The sequence below is a fragment of the Staurois parvus genome, unplaced genomic scaffold (genome assembly GCF_062004578.1).
Source record: "Staurois parvus isolate SC_StPar_1 unplaced genomic scaffold, SC_StPar_1.0 ptg001071l, whole genome shotgun sequence".
Lineage (NCBI taxonomy): Eukaryota > Metazoa > Chordata > Amphibia > Anura > Ranidae > Staurois > Staurois parvus.
Window position 1 is genome coordinate 272,234 of NW_028318867.1, and position 22,401 is coordinate 294,634.

General features: G+C 44.1%; 1 protein-coding gene across 1 annotated transcript in view; it reads left to right on the plus strand.

Moving 5' to 3' along the window:
• The window catches only part of MDGA1 (MAM domain containing glycosylphosphatidylinositol anchor 1), a 245,798-nt gene that overhangs the window by 202,924 nt on the left and 20,473 nt on the right, over window positions 1-22,401 (plus strand). The window lies entirely within an intron of this gene.

Here is a 22,401-nt window from a genome sequence, read left to right on the forward strand (position 1 = left end):
ATCTAGTGTACCCAACTACCATCACCTCCATCCACTGCCGTCTTCTTTCCATTTGTTGCTTCCATCCACTATCACCATACTGTATCTAATGCATGAAACTTCAATCACCTTCATCCACGCCATCTCCCCTCCATACTGTATCTAGTGTACCCAGCAATCATCACCTCCATCCACTGCCATCCCCTTCCATATTGTATCTAATATACCCAACTGCCATCACCTCCATCCACTGCCATCAACATTCCATAATGTATCTAGTGTAACCAATTGTCATCACATCCACCCACTGCCAACTCCTTCCCTATAGTATCTATTATACCCAACTGCTATCACCTCTATCTACTTCCATCTCTCTTCCCAAGTGCATCTACTGTACCCAACTGCCATTACCTCCATCCACTACCAACTCCTTCCCTATAGTATCTATTATACCCAACTGATATCACCTCCATCTACTGCCATCTCTCTTCCCAACTGCATCTACTGTACCCAACTGCCATCACCTCCATCCACTTCCATCTCCCTTCCCTACTGTAGCCAATGTACCCAACTATCAACACCTCCAACCACTGCCATCATCCTTATGTAGTGTATCTAGTGTATCAAAGTTCCTTCATTCCCATCCACTTCCTTCTCCCTTCACAATTGCATCTAGTGTAATAACTGCTATCACCTCCAGCCACTGCCATTTGTTTGCCTTATTGCATCTCGTGTATCCAAATTAATTTGTAGATAAAAGTATTGTAAACAAGTAGAGGTTTTTGTTTGATAACTGTAATAATTACTCTTAGGCTAGGTGTCTAAACCACTGCTCCTTTGAAAAGCAATTCAGATCGCTTTTTAGAGCCATTTGAGAGGCAGTGAGGCGATATGACGTGTTCGGCGGACTTGCTGTTCACCAAGCACAAAATGTCAGATAGTTTTTGTTGGGGAGATGAAGCTTTGCAACCACAGCATGTGAGCTCCCCAATCCACTGCCATTGCAGCTTAAGAGGAGAGGCAGTTGGGGGATGCCAAAAACGTGGCTCAACTGTCCATTTTTAATGCCCCCATCTGCAAGTCTAAATCAGCTCTTACGGCTACTTACAAGCTGGAAGACAGAGGGATTGATTTACTAAAATCTTTGATAAACAATAGATCGTAAATTGATTTACTAAAATCTGGGGCACGGTAGCCAATCAGCTTCTAACTTCAGCTTGTTCAATTAAGCTTTGGCAATAAAACCTGGAAAATGATTGGTTTCTATGCAGAGCTGCACCAGATTTTGTACGCTTCACTTTTGGTAAATCAACCCACATCAGTCTTCCATCTTGAGTTCTGTCCAACCTCTTGGAGGGTCTCTAATCTCTGACTCTTAGCTACTCGAATTATCCAGCTACGTAAAGCTAAATAATGATTGGTTCTCTTTATGTAAACCTCTCTCAAATCTGTGTAAATTAAAATTGGGCATATGATTATTATTATTATATTATTATACAGTATTTATAAAGCGCCAATAGTTCGCTCAGCGCTGTACATTACAAAGGAGGACAGAACATGTGACAGAACAATAACAATACAATGCAAAACATGAGGGGATCGAGGGCCCTGCTCCTTCCAGCCCACAATCTAGGAGGGAGGGGATAGTGGCACAGGAGGAGATAGCTGTGGGGGATGGGGTGGTAGGAAGAGTGGAGGAGGTCGGCAAGTTAGCAGGGGGTGGGGTAGGCCTCCCCGAAGAGATGGACCTCCAGGGTGCGCCTAAAGGAGAGGAGAGTAGGCGACAATATGCCTAAGTAGAGGTCACTTTCGGAGAATGGCATTATAACAACAATTCCTATATCATGGCATTCAAGTAGTTGGACTCAAAGGCACACCTTGATTGATAGGTCACATTTAGTCTTGGTCTAAGATCTCCAATCACACTAAAGTACCTGTAACGGAACCAGACCCCGACTGCGCTAGGCTCTGAACACAAATCCATGGACACCACCGCTGATCATACAGGAAATAGACAGCACCAGACTCTTCTTAAGACAAGAAGTGAACTGCTTTATTTTAACATAAGATATATACACAGGGCGGGAAATACAACCAGGAACAGGAAACACATCAGCAGGCCGACCCATCAGGGGGAAGGGCTGCAGGAAACACCCCCCACCAAACCAAGACAAAGAACAATGGGATGCAGCACATGGCAGTGAACAATGACCAACCCCACACCAATACACAAACATTACATCCCATAATAGTTTACTAGAACAATGGGATGCAGCCTCATGGCAGAGAACAATGAAAATCCCCACACCCCACCTATACATGTCTACACAATATCAGGACAGACCACCCTGTACCCCTAACAGGCACAGGGTGGGTTACACATAAGAGGAAACTGGAGAGCTGATACAGGGGTCCCCCCACCCCCAAAACTCACTCCCTGTCACAGTACCAATGGTTTGAAAGATGGCAGGACAGAAGCCAGCCACTTTACAAATATGCCAACTAAATTTCCAGAAATATTCAAGCACAAGAAATATATTTCTTCTCAACTGCAGTAGCCCATAGTAACCAATCAGAACTCCTTGCTGACCTCGAAAACCAGTACAAGATGCATTCTGATTGATCCCTATAGATTTCTGCATTTATGAATGAACCCTTATAGGTTGTATGATTTTGGACAGTGTTTTATTTAATTTTTTTTATTGTATCGCAAAGCGGGTACAGCATTGAGATTATGTGAAGGGAAACGAGGCTGAACAATTTACAATGAAGCTTTTTAAAACAATGAGTGGTGAAAAACATTGAAATGTAACTTGTGCACATGCCACGACTAATTATATATCGGTGAAATGTCAGGAGCCGTGTACGAGTGATGAGCAGAAATGCTGCCATTTAATAGTAATCACATTATTGATTTTATGGCGTCTTGTGGGGATATGTGGGAAGAAAACACCTTTTCTGAAATGCACATTTTCTATTTGATCCACAAATTCTAAATATTTCACACTTTCCGTCTTTCATCTATTTTTAATCTTGACACAAAAGCAGCACCGTCTGCTCCTCTGTAATGGTAGATTTTTCTCTGTATCGAATGGTACAGCTATACCCAATGACATTAATTACCGCACAGAGGCTTGGAAGGAGGCCCCAGAGATATACACCAGGGGAAAGGCAGCTAAAGGGCAATGCTAGCAGATCTATAAAGTTAAAATGCGTACTATACTCTATGTGGAAAAGTTTTGTAGACACATGATCATCAAACCTATATGAGCTTCTTCGACATTCCATTGCAATACGATGGTAGTTAAAGTGGAGTTGGATCTTCCATTGCAGCCTTAACAGCCTCCAGTGCTATGGGATGGCTTTCTGCAAAATTTGGTAGCGTGTCTGTGGGAGATTTCACCAAGTCAGCCAGAAGAACATTTGTTAGTGATGTTGGATGAGAAGACCTGGCTCACAATCAGCCTTCCAGTTCATCCCAACATTGTTCAGTAGGGTTGAGGCATGGACTCTGTGCAGGACACTCAATTTCTCCACACTAAACTGGTCAAACCATGTCTTTATGAGGCTGGCTTTGTACACAGGGGACAGTCATGGTGTAACGGAAAAGGGTCTTCACCAAATTGTTACCACAAGGTTGGAAGAGCACAATTGTCTTTAGAGTTTGTCTGTGGGAATTTGTGTCCTCTTGGGAGTTCAGGTACTGATAATGGATGAGAAGACCTGGCTCACAAGTGGAGTACCAAATCATTCCAAAGGTGTTCAGCGGGGTTGAGGTTAGAACTCTGTGTAGGACACTCAAGTTGCTCCACACCAAAACTGGTCAAACAATGTCTTTACGGATCTGCCTTTGTACACAGTGGCAAAGTCACGGTAAAACAGAAAAATGGTTTTACCAAACTGTTACCACAAGGATGGAAGAGCATACATTGTCTACAATGTCTCTGAAGGTTGCCTGTAGGAATCTGTGCCCATTTGTGAGTTTAAGTACTGATATTGGATGAGAAGACATGGCTCAGAAGCGAAGTTCCAGATCATTCCAAAGCAGGGGCGGACTGACAGCTCATGGGGCCCCCGGGCAATAGGGGATCATGGGGCCCCTGTGTCCTTGCCCACACTCAAGCACACCCCAAAAAGCCTATAAAAGGTACCAGGGGAATTTTATGGGGCCCCCTACTGACCCTGGGCCCTCGGGCAGTGCCCTAGTGCTCGAATGGTCAGTCCGCCCCTGTTCCAAAGGTGTTCTTTAGGGTTGAGGTCAGGGCTCTGTGCAGGACATTTAAGTTGCTCCACACCAAATGGTCAGGCCATGTCTTTATGGAGCTTGCTTTGTACACAGGGGACAGTCATGGTGCAACAGAAAAGGGTGTTTTAAATGTCTTTGGAGATTGTCTTTGGAAATCTGTGCCCATTTGGGAGTTCATGTATGTGATTGGATGAGAAGACCTGATTCACAATCATCCTTCCAATTTACCTCAAAGGTTTTATGTAGGGTTGAGCTTAAAGTTCTTGAGGCCACTTGAGGTCCTCCACACCAAACTGGTCAAACAATGCCCTTATGGAGCTGGGTTTGTACACAGGGAACAGTCATGGTGGAACAGAAAAGGGTCTTCCCCAAACTGTTACCACAACATGGAAGCACACAATGTCTATGTATGCTGTAGCATTACTAGGACCCTTCACTAGAAACACCTGAACTCAATCATCTGAAGGGGGTTCACATGCTTTTGATCATAAATTAGGTATGAAGGTAATATTTTTGAGTGCAAATAGCAACATTGTATGCTGTAGTGTTGTACTAAGAGACAGCCACATACTGTTCTTTAGAGAAATGTAACAGTAACAAGAAAAAACCCGAGAATGGGTCCTGCCCACATGGACTTACCTGAAGGGTCAGATAAAGAGGTAAGAGAAGGGAGTACGCTGTATAGGAGGTGACAGTGTTAACAATATCAGATATGGAAGAAACAATGGATCAGTGATTGAGGAGCTCAGATTGTATGTTGGTCAAAGAGGTAAGTTATAAGGGTGTGCTTTAAGGATTTTAGGGTTGGAGAGTACCAAATGGCACGTGGACAAGAGCTTCAGAGGGCACATGAGAGGTCCCGGATCCGGGAGCATGAGAAAGTGACTAGAGTGGAGGAAATGTAGAAGGTCCTGGAGTGGAGGTTGTATCTGACATTATACCTGAAAATTAGCAAGGGTCAGACTGTATGGTTCTTTATAGGTTAATTTATTTATCTGAGTAATTTGCAGCCATTGGAAAGACTGACAAAGAGGGGAAACACAGGAGAAGATAATGGATGAGTCGAGCAATAGAGCCAAAGTAAATTTAAAGCCAAAACTTTATTTTTTATCCTGTTGGAAAGAAACGGGATGGATTAAAACCCCTTATAGGTTAATTTTGGCATCTGTGTCCTATCGGGAAGTGGGGGGGGGGGGGTTTCTCTTCACTTCCTGTTCTGTAGACACAAAAGGAAATTAGAGAAGATCTCTCCAAAGTTAGGAAAATACCCTTTTAGACAGAACAAGTGTGTCCATAGGCAGGTTCTCCTATTCCTGTGCTAGAAGACTACTTAAAATTTGGGATTTTCCCTTACTTTCAGTTCCAGGTATAATAGATACCAGAAAAAATAAACAGGCACAGACCAACAAAATCTTTACAAGAGTTCTAACTCCTGTCCACTCTATAAAATAATGGGTTAAATAAACACAAGGGTTACCTCTAGGCAAAAATAAAGAACACAAATTATTGTGTCTCTGTAACCAATAATACACCATGAAATGTATTTTTAAATGCAAGCAGTAGGAGCAGGGGCGGACTGACCATTTGAGCACTCGGGCAGTGCCCGAGGGCCCAGGCTCAGTAGGGGGCCCCATGAGATGCCACTGGTACCTTTCATTGGATTTTTCATAGGCTTTTTTGGGTTTGGGCAAGTACACAGGGGCCCCATGATCCCCTATTGCCCGAGGGCCCCATGAGTTGTCAGTCCGCTTCTGAGTAGGAGTATAAGAATAATGCCTTGGCATCAGCCTCTTGTAGTCTCTGTACAACCGGGATGGAGTGTGTGTCAAGGTCTAGGGTCAGGCTCGGAGACCAGTAGCTATAGCAGTAGGGAGATTACCACTGACCAGCTGGATAAGTAAACAAGGAGGTAACCCTAGTGGATGACAGCGGCTCAACCGAGGTGCGGGGTCTACGTACTAACTTGCATTCACCAGAGCTCCTGATGGTGGAGATGGGTTTTGCTGCATGTTAGAACCAGGTCATGGACCTCAGGATCACCCCACCAGAAGGTGAGCAAGCCAGGGTCCAGCAGCAGATATAACAGGTAAGGATCAAGCAGAAGCATAGTCAGTAAACAAGCCAAAGGTCATTAACAAGTGGTTGCAGGCTGGGATCAAGCAGAAGGGTACTCAGAGGGGTCAGGCTCAGAGACCAGTAGCTATAGCAGTAGAGAGACTACCACTGACCAGCTGGATGAGTAAACAAGAAGGTAACCCTAGTGGATGACATGGGCTCACCCGAGGTGAGGGGTCTAAGTACTAACTGGCATTCACCAGAGCTTTTGATGGTAGAGATGGGTTTTGCTGCATGTTAGTACCAGGTCACGGTCCTCAGGATCACCCCACCAGAAGGTGAGCAATCCAGGGTCCAGTAGCAGATATAACAGGTAAAGATCAAGCAGAAGCATAGTCTGTAAACAAGCCAAAGATCAGGAACAAGTGGTTGCAGGTCGGGATCAAGCAGGAGGGTACTCAAGGAACAAGCCAAAGGTTGGTAACGAGTGGTATTGAAGATATGGACAGAAGCAGGAGTGACAAGAGCGAGATATCAACTGGAGAGAGTATAATAATCTGGCAAACAGGACGTGCAAAGGCATGGATAAAATAGGAAATTCATGGGAGGAGCAAAGAGTTCAAGGTTCAATAGAAACAAGGTTGAAGGCAAGATCATTCAAGGAATTGTCCAGGTAACTGTCCAGCATCCCAGGTAGCTCAGCAAGAGGAGACACTGTCATACACAGCAGAGGTTGCAGGTTCAGACCCAGGTCCTGACAGTGTGAGAAGTACTACGAGGAGCAGGGTCTGACTGACAACTCATGGGGCCCCCGGGCAATAGGAAATCATGGGGCCCATGTGTCCATTCCCAAAAAAGCCTATGAAAGGTACCAGAGGCATCTCATGGGGTCCCCTACTGACCCTCGGGTAGTGCCAGAGTGTCTAAATGGTCAGTCCGCCCCTGCAAGGAGCCAATCAAGTCATGTGATGACAAGAATCATGCTGGTAGGAGCAGAAGGCAGAGTGACAGAGAGATGAACCAAACACAGTGCTGCTTCTCCTATTCATATGCTGAAAGTGGGTTGAATGAAGCTGGCCTTCAGACTGAGGACAACTATTGACAGGAAAAAGTACTGCGGGGGGGGGGATCTTTGTCTTTAAGGTGAATATTACAGCAAAGGCTAGGTTTTGTCTTTTAATCATTTTTATCCTGTTATTTTTGGCTAGAATTCTGCTTTAAGGATGGAACTGAGTGACACCAGTACATGTGTTGGCAACTCACAAAGGAGAGAATTACAATATGGTGATACATAATTAGGCATACACTGGCATTTTCGCTGCATCAAGCGTGTTGAGAGGATGGACATGTTATACAAATGGAGATGACAGGGATTGGTTAGGGAGTGAATGTGATGTTTAGATAACAAAGCAGAATCAAGTAATACCCCTATGAGAAAGGCTTAGGGGCTGGTGCTAGATGGGTATTGCCAACTCTAATTATAATTTCAGGCGTGAGAGAAGAGCAAGATGGTGGGAAAATGACAAGTTATGTTTTATTCATATCGAATTTAAAGAAATGAGTAGACATGAAAGTGGAGGAACAAGACAGACAACTGAGATCAGAATATTACAAAAATATATATATATATATATATATATATATATATAAAATGTGAGTATATTCTGCAAAAGGGACTCTGAAATCCAGTTGATATAATCAGTTTTTGAAGACCATGGGTATAACTAAAAACAAGAAGGGTTCCAAGAACACGACCTGGAGGAACCAACGGTGATAAGTGAGGAGAAGAAGTAATGTGAGACTGAAGAACACTGAAAGTCCATCCGGAAAGGAAGGGAGATCCAAACAATGAAAGAACCTTTATACCCAAAAAAGGGGCAGTCATCAGTGTCGTAGACCATGGACAGATTGAGAAGAATTGTCTCCTAGTGTGGGCTGAAGCCAACCATCTCATTCATTCCTCCTTCAGCACCATCCCTAATCCATAAATCTGCACAATCGTCTTTCCCCAAGCTTGGGGGTAGGGAAGTGCCTACAAAAAACGGATTTTAACTGTGCCTTTCAAAGGATACAAGTACAAAAATCTAAAAACAAATACTGTATTACAAATATATAATATGTTTTTGAAACAACAATATCAAGATACATCAATACCAACCTGTATCAAATATGGTGACAAATATCGTATCCTAACAGGAGGACATTAAAATGGGATGATGGATCAACGCGTTTCACCAGATACAGCTTCATCAGGATGTACACTGTTCAGTGACAATGATGTCACTAGATACTAGCAATAATCTTCAAAAAACACCAACAAAAAGTCCAGTAGGGGCAAGAAATGGAAGATAAATAAATAAATGAATAAACACCTGACCTCCTAAATCCCACCAAAAAGTCACACTTTCTCCCTAGAAAGTACAATATAATAAAATACCTTGTTGTGTAAAATCCAAAAATAATTCACAATAATCCCTTCAGATGAAGTCCGGAAGTGACGAAACGCGCTAGGGAATGTGACGTCAAGACGCACGCCATTTTGCTGGTTTGAAACATATGGTTTTCAGCCATTGACTGCAGATTTCATTAGAGAACCATTATAAGAGCTGGAAGTTCCTTTTTCAGATGGAAGTTGCTAATAAATTTATTTCTATGCCTTGGTGATCAGTCTAAAAGAGTCTTCTTATCTTTGTGAGGACCTTGGAAATCTAATCCCGGAAATGAAGGAATAAGAAGAGTTTTTGATTCCATAGTATTGAATATGCATACAAATACTCACAGAGGGTGATAGTATTCAGCACTACTGTTTGTTGGGTCACAGTGTGCACACAGTGTTGGAATGGTCACGGAGTGTTCACAATCTGTATATTATACATAAAAAAATTATTTATAATTATATATAATAATTTTTTTTTTTTTGTGTGTGTGTTTTTGCACATTTTTGATTGTTTGTGATTTGCACAAATTAGAGTATTATTTATTTATTTAAGGGGAATGCACTAGAGTTTATTTCTTTGTTTTGAGGTTTTTTCGCTGCAAAATTAGGATTATTATCCTTCTTACTGGAATTCTCACTGGAAGTTTGGAATTTGAACTTTTTGATTTTGTTGGACACATTTTGTTGGACACATTCGAATTGGACATTTTATGATTATATTTGGTGATAATTTTGAATTATTGTGAATTATTTTTGGATTTTACACAAAAAGGTATTTTATTATAAGAAATGGAAGATGTCAAAAGCAGCCGCTCTCAAACGTTTTATCATGGAGGAACCCTTAAAAAAACTTTTTGGTCTCAAGGAACCCCTGCTAATAATTTACTATATCTACAACTCACCTATACATTAATATGATGGTCATTTGGAATATTACTCCTTACATTTGTGGTCACTAGGAAGCCCCCCCCCCCCATTTTTTTTACAGAGAGCTAAACATATCATGGTTGTCAATGGGAAGTTATCTAAGAGGCATAAATTGCTCATTTCTCAAGGAACTTCTGGAGGAACCCTATGATTCCATGGAACTCTGGTTGAGAAAGGTTGGTATAAGGGAGGAGAGCTTGAACATTGATAAGTCAAAAATAAAGAATAAGGAGAGATGAGGAATGAGATGGGAAGGAGCAGAATGAAGTGGAGGTAACAAGGGGCCTGGAAGGGAAAAAAGCCAACCATGGGAGTGTGCAGCTTATCACAGAGGAGACCAAACCTGACACATTGGGATGTATAGAGAAGGTATTTCGTATGTTGTCTATTTTCTTGGTCAATAATGGGTTAGTATGTATGTTATTGAGCCTTGATGATAGGCATGACGGTGGGGTAGGGGGCAGAGGGTAGGGTAGTGAACTGAAGGTATAGAAAAGCTGCTTTGGGTTTTACGATTTTCAGATTCAGATTGAGAAACAAGATGTATGATTGTGACGGGAGTCACTTTGGGTGGGGGGCCCATGGAACACAGTTCACTTTGGAGAGGTGGGGAGACCCCTGTCTCAGCTCCCCATATCCCTCTTATGTGTAAGTCACTCTGTGCCTGTTAGGGGTACAGGGTGATCTGTCCTAATATTGGGGTGGGGGTTGTTGATTGTTTGATGTTATGTGGTTGCATCCCATTGTTCTATTATGTGTCTGGCTTGGGTGCAAACTATTATGGGATGTATGTGTTTATGTGTATTGGCTTGGTGGGGGGGTGTCTCCAGCGGCCCTCCCTCCTGATGGGACTGTCTGCTGGTTGTGTCTCTTGTTATTAAATGTAGATTGTCCCGCCCTGTGTCATTATGCAGGGAGGGGGGATTGTCCCCTGAGTGTATATATCTTGTATCTGTGTTCAAATAAACTAGTCCACCTCCTGGTTTACTTCCAAGATTGGTGTTGTCTAGTCTTGTATGGTCAGCTGTGGTGTCTGTGGTCGGTGTTCAAACAGGGAAGCGGGAGTCTAACGGAAGTACCCAAGTGTAGTCTGGGGTTGGTTCTGTTACAATGATTGCCTAGCAGAGGTGAGAGAATTCCTTTGCTCATGCAGAGAATGTTTGTGCACCATCAAGTCCATCCATTGTTACTTTTCTACCACTATGTCCATGTCTGAGGTGGCCATCTTGATGTAGTGAGTGGATGCTGTTTAGGGGATTGTGAATAGGACATAATAAGAGACTGTTCGCTTTCTACCTTGTTAGCTCTGTAACTATGATTCCACTTTGCGCTGTCCATATACAACACACCTTTATGGTCAACTTACATTGCGTGTAGCCTTATTAGCTACGTATGTAACTACGTCATCATGCAGAGGTATGTATGTATGTAACTACATCATCATATAGAGGTATGTACGTAACTGCATTATCATATAGAGGTATGTACGTATGTAACTATGTCATCATGTAGAGGTATGTACATATGTAATTATGTCATCACGTAGAGGTATGTACGTATGTAACTATGTCACCATGTAGAGGTATGTACGTATGTAATTATGTCATCATGTAGAGGTATGTACGTATGTAACTACGCCATCGTGTAAAGGTATGTACGTATGTAGCTGTGTTATCATGTAGCGGTATGTACGTATGTAACTACGTCATCATATAGAGGTATGTATGTATGTATGTACAGTGTGGATCGAAAGTTTGGGCACCCCAGCTAAACATTTGTATTAATGTGCATAAAGAAGCCAAGGAAAGATGGAAAAATCTCCAAAAACCATCAAATTACAGATTAGACATTCTTATAATATGTCAACAAAAGTTAGATTTTATTTCCATCATTTACACTTTCAAAATAACAGAAAACAAAAAAATGACGTCTGCAAAAGTTTGGGCCCCCTGCAGAGTTAATATCTTGTACTGCCCCCTTTGGCAAGTATCACAGCTTGTAAACGCTTTTTGTAGCCAGCCAAGAGTCTTTCAATTCTTGTTTGAGGTATCTTTGCCCATTCTTCCTTACAAAAGTCTTCCAGTTCTTTGAGATTTCTGGGCTGTCTGTCACGCACGGCTCTTTTAAGGTCTATCCATAGATTTTCAATTATGTTGAGGTCAGGAGATTGTGAAGGCCATGGCAAAACCTTCAGTTTACGCCTCTTGATGTAATCCCCCGTGGATTTCGAGGTGTGTTTAGGATCATTATCCATTTGTAGAAGCCATCCTCTCTTTAACTTCAGCTTTTTCCTAGATGGCATCAAGTTACCATCCAAAATTTGCTGAAATTTTATTGAATCCATTTTTCCTTCTACTCGTGAGATGTTCCCTGTGCCACTGGCTGCAACACAACCCCAAAGCATGATTGATCCAACCCCATGCTTAACAAATGGACAGAGGTTCTTTTCATTAAATTCTGTGCCCCTTCTTCTCCAAACGTACCTTTGATCATTCCGACCAAAAAGTTCAATTTTAACCTCATCGGTCCACAGAACTTGTTTCCAAAATGCATCAGGCTTGTCTATATGTTCATTTGCAAAGTTCAAACGATGATTTTTGTGGTGAGGACGTAGAAGAGGTTTTCTTCTGATGACTTTTCCATGAAGACCATATTTGTACAAGTATCTCTTTATAGTGGAATAGTGACCACAACTCCAGTGTCTGCCAGATCTTTCTGGAGGGATCGTGCAGTCAAACGTGGGTTTTGAATTGTTTTTTTCACAATCCTGCGAGCTGTTCTGTCTGATATTTTTCTTGGTCTTCCAGATCTTGCTTTAACTTCCACTGTTCCTGATGACTGCCATTTCTTAATTACATTCTGAACAGAGGATATTGACATCTGAAAGTGCTTTGCTATCTTCTTATAGCCTTCTCCAGCTTTGTGAGCATCAACTATTTTCAGTTTCAGTTTTCTAGACAACTGCTTAGAAGAACCCATGGTGCTGATTGTTGGGGCAAGGTCAGATGAGTCTGGGCATTTAAAACCTTTGAGATTGACATCACCTGGTCTTCCCAGACGATGATTGAGAACAATCCATGACACTGGCAGGTCTCAGCTTTGCAAAGGGGGCAGGGCATGCTATAAATTCTGCAGGGTGCCCAAACTTTTGCAGACGCCATTTTTTTGTTTTCTGTTATTTTGAAAGTGTAAATGATGGAAATAAAATCTAACTTTTGTTGACATATTATAAGAATATCTAATCTGTAATTTGATGCCTTTTGGAGATTTTTCCATCTTTCCTTGGCTTCTTTATGCATATTAATACAAATTTTTAGCTGGGGTGCCCAAACTTTCGATCCCAACTGTATGTAACTACGTCATCATGTAGAGGTATGTATGTATGTATGTAACTACGTCATCATGTAGAGGTATGTATGTATGTAACTACATCATCATATAGAGGTATGTATGTATGTAACTACATTATCATGTAGAGGTATGTACGTATGTAACTACGTCATCATGTAGCGGTATGTACGTATGTAACTACGTCATCATGTAAAGGTATGTATGTATATATGTAACTGCATTATCATATAGAGGTATGTACGTATGTAACTATGTCACCATGTAGCGGTATGTACGTATGTAATTATGTCACCATGTAGCGGTATGTACGTATGTAATTATGTCACCATGTAGCGGTATGTACGTATGTAATTATGTCACCATGTAGCGGTATGTACGTATGTAACTATGTCACCATGTAGCGGTATGTACGTATGTAACTATGTCACCATGTAGCGGTATGTACGTATGTAACTATGTCACCATGTAGCGGTATGTACGTATGTAACTATGTCACCATGTAGCGGTATGTACGTATGTAACTATGTCACCATGTAGCGGTATGTACGTATGTATTTGGTGAACACCACCAAACTAGCGATGGCCACCATAAGCTCTCCCTCCTATACTGTAAGCTCACCTAAGTATCCCATCCAAGCCTGATTTTAACTTTCAGCCGGGGCATAGAAACCCAGTCCAAATATAGAATTAAGTCCACCTTTGAATATAAATCGAATTCTAAACAGGGACAAGTTGTTCCTGGACACTGTGGTATAATGCGAGCATGGGGGGGGGGGTGCTGTGTGGAGAGCTCCTACCTACAAGCTGTCAGGAGTAGTGACAACACCTTCAGAATAACAAACATTTGTGCTGGAGATGAGAGGATTTGTGCTAGGAGGGGGGATTGGGGGGGGGGGGGATGCGTACTGGGAGAATGATATTCGAGCATTGTTTCATTTATTTTAAGAGGAAAAATTTGGAGGGGGGTTAGAAATTTGTACTGGGTGTGATTATTTTTTTCTTTTGTTGGGGGGGGTGCATTAATTAGGAGGGATGATTTGGGAGGATTTGTGCTAGGAGGGGGGATTTGGGGATGAGGATTTGTGCTAGGACGGGGAGAGAGAGGATTTATGCTTAGAGGGGAAATTTTGGGGGTAGAGGAGTTGTGCTAGGAGTGGGGATACGTACTAGAAAGGAGGTTGGGGGGGATTTGTACTGGGAGGAGGAAACTCTGGTGCTGTAGTGGTGTATGATTTATTTTAGGAGGCAAAACTTGTGGGTGAGAGGATTTGTTCTGGGGTGATTTTTTTTTTGGGGGGGTGCACTAGGAGGGAAGATTTGGGAGGATTCCTGCTGAAAGGGGGATAGGGGAACGAGGATTTGTGCTGGGAGGGGGGATTTGTACTAGGAGGGGGGTTTTTTGTTAGAAAGGGGGGTTTGGGGGAGGGGATTTGTGCTAGGAGGGGGGATTTGTACTAGGAGGGGGGATTTGTGTTAGAAAGGGGGATAGGGGAAAGAGGATTTGTGCTAGGAGGGGGGATTTGTACTAGGAGGGGGGATTTGTGTTAGAAAGGGGGATAGGGGAAAGAGGATTTGTGCTAGGAGGGGGGATTTGTACTAGGAGGGGGGATTTGTGTTGAAAAGGGGGATAGGGGAAAAAGGATTTGTGCTAGGAGGGGGGATTTGTGCTAGGAGGGAGGATTTGTGTTAGAAAGGGGGATGGGGGAAAGAGGATTTGTGCTGGGAGGGGGGATTTGTGTTAGAAAGGGGGATGGGGAAAGAGGATTTGTGCTGGGAGGGGGATTTGTACTAGGAGGGAGGATTTGTGTTAGAAAGGGGGATTTGGGGGAAAGAGGATTTGTGCTGGGAGGGGGGATTTGTACTAAGAGGGAGGATTTGTGTTAGAAAAGGGGGTTTGGGGGAGGGAATTTGTGCTAGGAGGCGGGATTTGTGTTAGAAAGGGGGATTGTGGAAAGAGGATTTGTGCTGGGAGGGGGATTTGTACTAGGAGGGAGGATTTGTGTTAGAAAGGGGGGTTTGGGGCAGGGGATTTGTGCTAGGAGGGGGGATTTGGAAGGAGGGATTTATGCTCAGAGGGGACAATTGAGGGGTAGAGGATTTAAGCAAGGAGGAGGGATTTGGGAAGGGAGAGGATTTGATCTAGGAGGGGGGATGATGTGGGCAAACATTTGCGTTGTGTTGGGAATTTCAGCGGGATGGGGGGGTTTGTACTGGAAGAGGGGGGATTTTTGTTTGGGGAGAATTTTGGCTTACAAAAGGAATTTATGCTTGAGGGTAGGCATGCAGATTGGTGCTCAAGTTTTTTGGGTAGGAAGGGGGGGATTTTTGCTGACGCATTATTCTCATTCATTTTGAAGGGGGGGAGGGGCGCAGTAGATGACCTTGTCCCGGCACCGATTATAAATATGTCATTTGTGACCAGGGGCGGACTGACCATTTGGAAACTAGGGCACTGCCCGAGGGCCCGGGGTCAGTAGGGGGCCCCATGAGATGCCCCTGGTACCTTTTTCATAGGATTTTTTGAGTTTGGGCAAGGACACAGGGGCCCCATGATCCCCTATTGCCCGGGGGCCCCATGAGTTGTCAGTCCCCCCCTGTTTTTGCCTATATGATCGCTGACATTTCTGAGTGTCCCTGCCACGTTTCCACCATCTTCTACCATCACGTGACCACTCTTCCCCTCCCCCCCATCCATGTTCTAGGGTGTCATGGTGCATCCTGACACGTCATACGCAGTTTGAACATTTGGAGAAAAAGCCAACACTGAGCTGAGTCTGTGAGACGAGACGGATGCTGACAAACGGCCAGATTGTTGAGAACATTTGTTTTTTGCTTCTTCTCATAAAAGGAGGATTATGGAAAACAGGGTGAGAGGTGGAGTGTTCCTTTCACTGGAGAAAACGGACGCCGGGGTTGGCGCGCTGACCTCCGGATGACATCGTGCGTGACTTGTAGATCTGCTCTTCATGTTCATTCCGGTGGGGACTTTGCATTGGGACTGTAAGAAGGTCATTGTTTGCATTCTTGTTAGGGATAAATGAAGTGGAAAGGAGAGGTCGGGCCGGGCTTGTTAGAGGATTAAGTGGCAGAACGATCGTAGGAAGGTGGCGCTGAGACTTAGACGCAGCCGGGTGAGAGCTGCTCCTCTAGCGAGACCGGTGGAGGCCACACTGATCACCAGTCTCCACCTTAATGTGTTGTATTAGAAGAAGAACCTTCTATCATCTGTCATTACTCAAAAGACTGCAGCATCCCTCCTGCCCCCCCACCCCGGCCAAGAGAGCCTTCCACTAGAACCCGCCAAAGACCCCAACCCCGGCCGAGAAACCATTTCACTAAAACCTGCCAAAAGTGCCCTTCTGTTGGTTAAGAGGGACATTCCACTACCACCACCATATATATATATATAATTCCACCCCTTGGCTGAGAGGGCCTTCCACTTCCACCGCCATATATATAATTCCACCCCTTGGCTGAGAGGGCCATTCCACTACCACCACCATATATATATATATATAATTCCACCCCTTGGCTGAGAGGGCCTTCCACTTCCACTGCCATATATATAATTCCACCCCTTGGCTGAGTGGGCCTTCCACTACCACCGCCATATATATAATTCCACCCCTTGGCTGAGAGGGCCTTCCACTACCACCGCCATATATATAATTCCACCCCTTGGCTGAGAGGGCCTTCCACTACCACCGCCATATATATATATATAATTCCACCCCTTGGCTGAGAGGGCCTTCCACTACCACCGCCATATATATATATATAATTCCACCCCTTGGCTGAGAGGGCCTTCCACTACCACCGCCATATATATATATATAATTCCACCCCTTGGCTGAGAGGGCCTTCCACTACCACCGCCATATATATATATATAATTCCACCCCTTGGCTGAGAGGGCCTTCCACTACCACCACCATATATATAATTCCACCCCTTGGCTGAGAGGGCCTTCCACTACCACCACCATATATATATATAATTCCACCCCTTGGATGAGAGGGCCTTCCACTACCACCGCCATATATATAATTCCACCCCTTGGCTGAGAGGGCCTTCCACTACCACCGCCATATATATATATATATATATATATATATATATATATATAATTCCACCCCTTGGTTGAGAGGGCCTTCTACTACCACCGCCATATATATATATAATTCCACCCCTTGGCTGAGAGGGCCTTCCACTACCACCGCCATATATATAATTCCACCCCTTGGCTGAGAGGGCCTTCCACTACCACCGCCATTAATATATTTCCACCCCTTGACTGAGAGGGCCTTCCACTACCACCGCCATATATATATATAATTCCACCCCTTGGCTGAGAGGGCCTTCCACTACCACCGCCATAGATATAATTCCACCCCTTGGCTGAGAGGGCCTTCCACTACCACCACCATATATATATATAATTCCACCCCTTGGCTGAGAGGGCCTTCCACTACCACCGCCATTAATATATTTCCACCCCTTGACTGAGAGGGCCTTCCACTACCACCGCCATATATATATATAATTCCACCCCTTGGCTGAGAGGGCCTTCCACTACCACCGCCATAGATATAATTCCACCCCTTGGCTGAGAGGGCCTTCCACTACCACCACCATATATATATATAATTCCACCCCTTGGCTGAGAGGGCCTTCCACTACCACCGCCATATATATATATAATTCCACCCCTTGGCTGAGAGGGCCTTCCACTACCACCGCCATAGATATAATTCCACCCCTTGGCTGAGAGGGCCTTCCACTACCACCACCATATATATATATAATTCCACCCCTTGGCTGAGAGGGCCTTCCACTACCACCGCCATAGATATAATTCCACCCCTTGGCTGAGAGGGCCTTCCACTACCACCACCATATATATATATATATATGATTCCACCCCTTGGCTGAGAGGGCCTTCCACTACCACCGCCATATATATATATATGATTCCACCCCTTGGCTGAGAGGGCCTTCCACTACCACCGCCATATATATATATAATTCCACCCCTTGGCTGAGAGGGCCTTCCACTACCACCGCCATATATATATATATAATTCCACCCCTTGGCTGAGAGGGCCTTCTACTACCACCGCCATATATATATATATAATTCCACCCCTTGGCTGAGAGGGCCTTCCACTACCACCGCCATATATATATATATTCATTCAGCCACAAAGTGGTAGGCCAAGTCACATGACAGGGCGGGGTCAGCGCATGCTGAAGAACACAGTGCGCAGAAGTTGCCAACTGTCTGCAGAGTCAATAGCTAAAGACCTCCAGACTTGGCGTGGCCTTCAGATGAGCCCAACAACAGTGCATAGAGAACTTCATGGAATGGGTTTCCATGGCCGAGCAGCTGCATCCAAGCCTTCCATCATCAAGTGCAGTGCAAAGCGTCGGATGCCGTGGTGTAAATCACGCCGCCACTGGACTCTAGAGCAGGGGAGGCGTGTTCTCTGGAGTGATGAATCACGCGTCTCTGTCTGGCAATCCAATGGAAGTGTCTGGGTTTGGCGGTAACCAGGAGAACGGTACTTGCCTGACTGCATTGTGCCAAGTGTAAAGTTTGCTGGAGGGAGGATTATGGTGTGGGTTTTTATTTCAGGGGTTGGGCTTGGCCCCCTAGTTCCAGTGAAAGGAACTCTTAAGGCATCAACATACCAAAGACTTTTTGGACAATTTCATGCTCCCAACTTTGTGGGAGGAGTTTGGGGATGGCCCCTTCCTGTTCCAACATGACTGCGTACCAGTGCACAAAGCAAGGTCCATAAAGACATGGAGGAGCCAGTAACTTGACTGTCCTGCACAGAGTCCTGACCTCAACCTCATAGAACACCTTTGTGATGAATTAGAGCGGAGACTGCAAGCCAGGCCTCCTCCCCCGACATCAGTGCCTGACCTGACAAATGTGCTTCTGGAAGAATGGTCAGATATACCTTAGATTGTACGCTCCTCGGGGGCGGGGACTAATATGAATGTACAATATATATGTAAAGCGCTGCATAATTTGATGGCGCTATAGAAGTACCTGAAATAAATAAATAAATATTCCCATAGACACACTCCTGAACCTTGTGGACAGCCTGTCACAGAGGTTCAAACACTCCACTTTCATCCGGACTTACCTGCTGGCTAGACTCTGGATAATCTCAGTATCCTCCTGAGATCTTTTTTACCCAATCATTGATGGACTAAGAGAGTCAATACATTTAGGGGGGGTCATACACCCAGTGAGGTGAAGCATCTCACATACACTAGAGTACCACCAACAAGAGGCTGGTCTTGATGGAAATCCAATTTGTAGAAAGCAGTAATGGCGTCACACCAAAGATTAAAGAGTCCAGAAGAGTCCAATCATTGATTGGAAAAAAAAAGAGTAAACACATTTCGGGGGTTCAAACGTTCTTCCTTCATCAGGGGTTACACAGTTTATATTCTCAAAATTGGCCAGACTCAGTAGGATATTGATGTTATCCAAAAATCATAAATTTTAGAAAGGATTTTAACCCAGTCATTGAAGAGAGTCAACAGATTTTGGGGGTTCATACACCCATCTTTGGTCGGAGCTTCTATAGTATGTAACCCCAAAATCAGCCAGACCCAACAGGATAGGGATGTTAGTTATTCTATATATATACAGTTGTGTTCAAAATAATAGCAGTGTGATGAAAAAAGTGAATAAAGCTGAAAATCCTTCTAATAGCTTTTATTTCCATCCACACAAATGCATTGGGAACACGACACATTCTATTCCAAATCACAACATGAAGAAAAATACATCAAATTTGTGTTGTTCCTCTAAAAAAAATGGAAGAAAAGTGAATATTAGACGGTTCAAAAAAATGGCCGTGTTTGTATTCTTCTTTACAAACTCAAACATTCACTATATAAACTGAGAAATGTTTGAAGATTTTGCTTTCCTTTGAATGACTTCATGAATATTTGGTTGTAGTCGCACTGTTTCTGAGAACTGCTGTACATCTGTGTTGCATGGAGTCCCCCAACTTCTGGCCCCTGTGATCAGGTATTCCAGCCCAGGATGATTGGACCACATTCCACAGTTCTTCTCGATTTCTTGGTTTTGCCTCAGAAACTGCATTTTTGATGTCACCCCACAAGTTTTCTATTGGATGAAGATCGGGAGATTGGGCTGGCCACTCCATAACGTCCATCTTGTTGGTCTGGAACCAAGATGTTGCCCGTTTACTGGTGTGTTTGGGGTCGTTGTCTTGTTGGAACACCCATTTCAAGGGCATTTCCTCTTCAGCATAAGGCAGCATGACCTCTTCAAGTATTCTGATGGATTCAAACTGATCCATGATCCCTGGTATGCGATAAATAGGCCCAACACCGTAGTGTGAGAAACATCCCCATATCATGATGCTTGCACCGCCATGCTTCACGGTCTTCACAGTGTACTGTGGCTTGAATTCAGTGTTTGGGGGTCGTCTGACAAACTGTCTCCGCCCACTAGACCCAAAAAGAACAATCTTACTTTCATCAGTCCACAAAATGTTGCCCCATTTCTCTTTAGACCAGTCAATGTGCTCTTTGGCAGATTGTAACCTCTTCAGCACACGTCTTTTTCCCAACAGTGGGACTTTGCGGGGACTTCTTGCAGATAGCTTGGCTTCACATAGGCGTCTTCTAATTGTAACAGTCCTCACAGGGAACGTCACACCTTCTTTCATCTTCCTGGAGCTGATTGTTGGCTGAGTCCGCCCCATGTTGGCTATTCTTCTATCCATTCCAATGGTAGTTTTTCGCTTTCTTCCACGTCTTTCAGGTTTTGGTTGCCATTTTAAAGCATTTGCCATCATTTTAGCTGAGCAGCCGATCATTTTCTGCACTTCTTTATATGTTTTCCCCTCCAATCCACTTTTTAATCAAGGTACGCTGTTCTTCTGAACAATGTCTGGAACGACCCATTTTCCTCAGAATTTCAGAGAGAAATGCACTGTAACCAGCATGTCCAACATTTGCTGCCTTCCTTCCTTAAATAAGGGCAATAATTGCCACCTGTTTATCAAAGAATGAATGACCTCACTAATAGAACTCCACACGGCTATTATTTTGAACACGCCCCTTTCAATGAGTGATTCAATGACACAGAATCAGCAGCATGCATGTCATGACTGTTGGGTCTGTTGGATTTCTATGACTCTACTACACCTGCTAGGAAATTATTTGCCATGTAGAAATATCATTTCTACCAAAAACAGCGATTGATCCGGTTAGTGATGTCTGACTGATATTATTTTGAACACAACTGTATGTATATATATTTGGGAAGAATATTTTTAAAATAGATTTCAGATATATTTTTCTTCCATGTGGGAATGTGCATTGCTTGTGATTACATCCGGGCACCACTGGCTTGATTGGGTCACATTCAGCGGCAGTACTTTCCACCAAACGCAACAGGGGAGGGTCGTTTTTTTTCTTCATCTGTGGGTGTATGTGGGACGTGTTCACCTCCATCTGGCTGCCTTTGTAGCTTATGGGGAGCTAGTGGGTGAGGGGGTTGGTAAAAACACAGCTCAACTATTTATTTATTTCAGGTACTTATATAGCGCCATCAATGTATGCAGTGCTTTACATATATATTGTACAGTCAGGGGCGGACTGACCATTTGGAAACTCAGGCACTGCCCGAGGGCTCGGGGTCAGTAGGGGGCCCCATGAGATGCCCCAGTACCTTTTTCATAGGCTTTTTTGAGTTTAGGCAAGGACACAGGGGCCCCATGATCCCCTATTGCCCGGGGGCCCCATGAGTTGTCAGTCCACCCCTGTGTACAGTCACATCAGTCCCCACCCCCGAGGGGCGTACAATCTAAGGTCCCTAACTCACAATCATACATACACATACTAGGGCCAATGTAGACAGGAGCCAATTCACCTCCCAGCATGTCTTTGGAGTGTGGGAGGAAACTACTCGGAGGAAACCCACGCAGGCACAGGGAGAACATGCAAACTCCAGGCAGGTGGTGCTAACTATCTGGTTTTACTGCCCCCCAATGGCTGTAAATCCAGATGCAGCACTGAGCTGACCTCAGAATATTCTTCCATAGATTTGTCTCTATCTGCAATGTTTTTTTAACTTTTTCGGTCTGGTTGGGATTTTCCCGGCTGATGTTTCAGGGAGCCGACATTTATACCACCAGTAATGAGATGTTCGGTAAGAAGCTGCAATGCCGCCCTCCATGCAGATTGAGTGAGTAATATCTGTTTGCACACAGATGTAGCCGGCGGTCCTCCGAGAGAGCTTCTGCTGACGACTACGCTGCCGGCATACACAATCAGCTGCCAGATGGCTGGAATGGGAGGGAGAGCAGAACTGCGGCCTTCCCTTCAGTCAGTTGTAGCGGCTCCACTC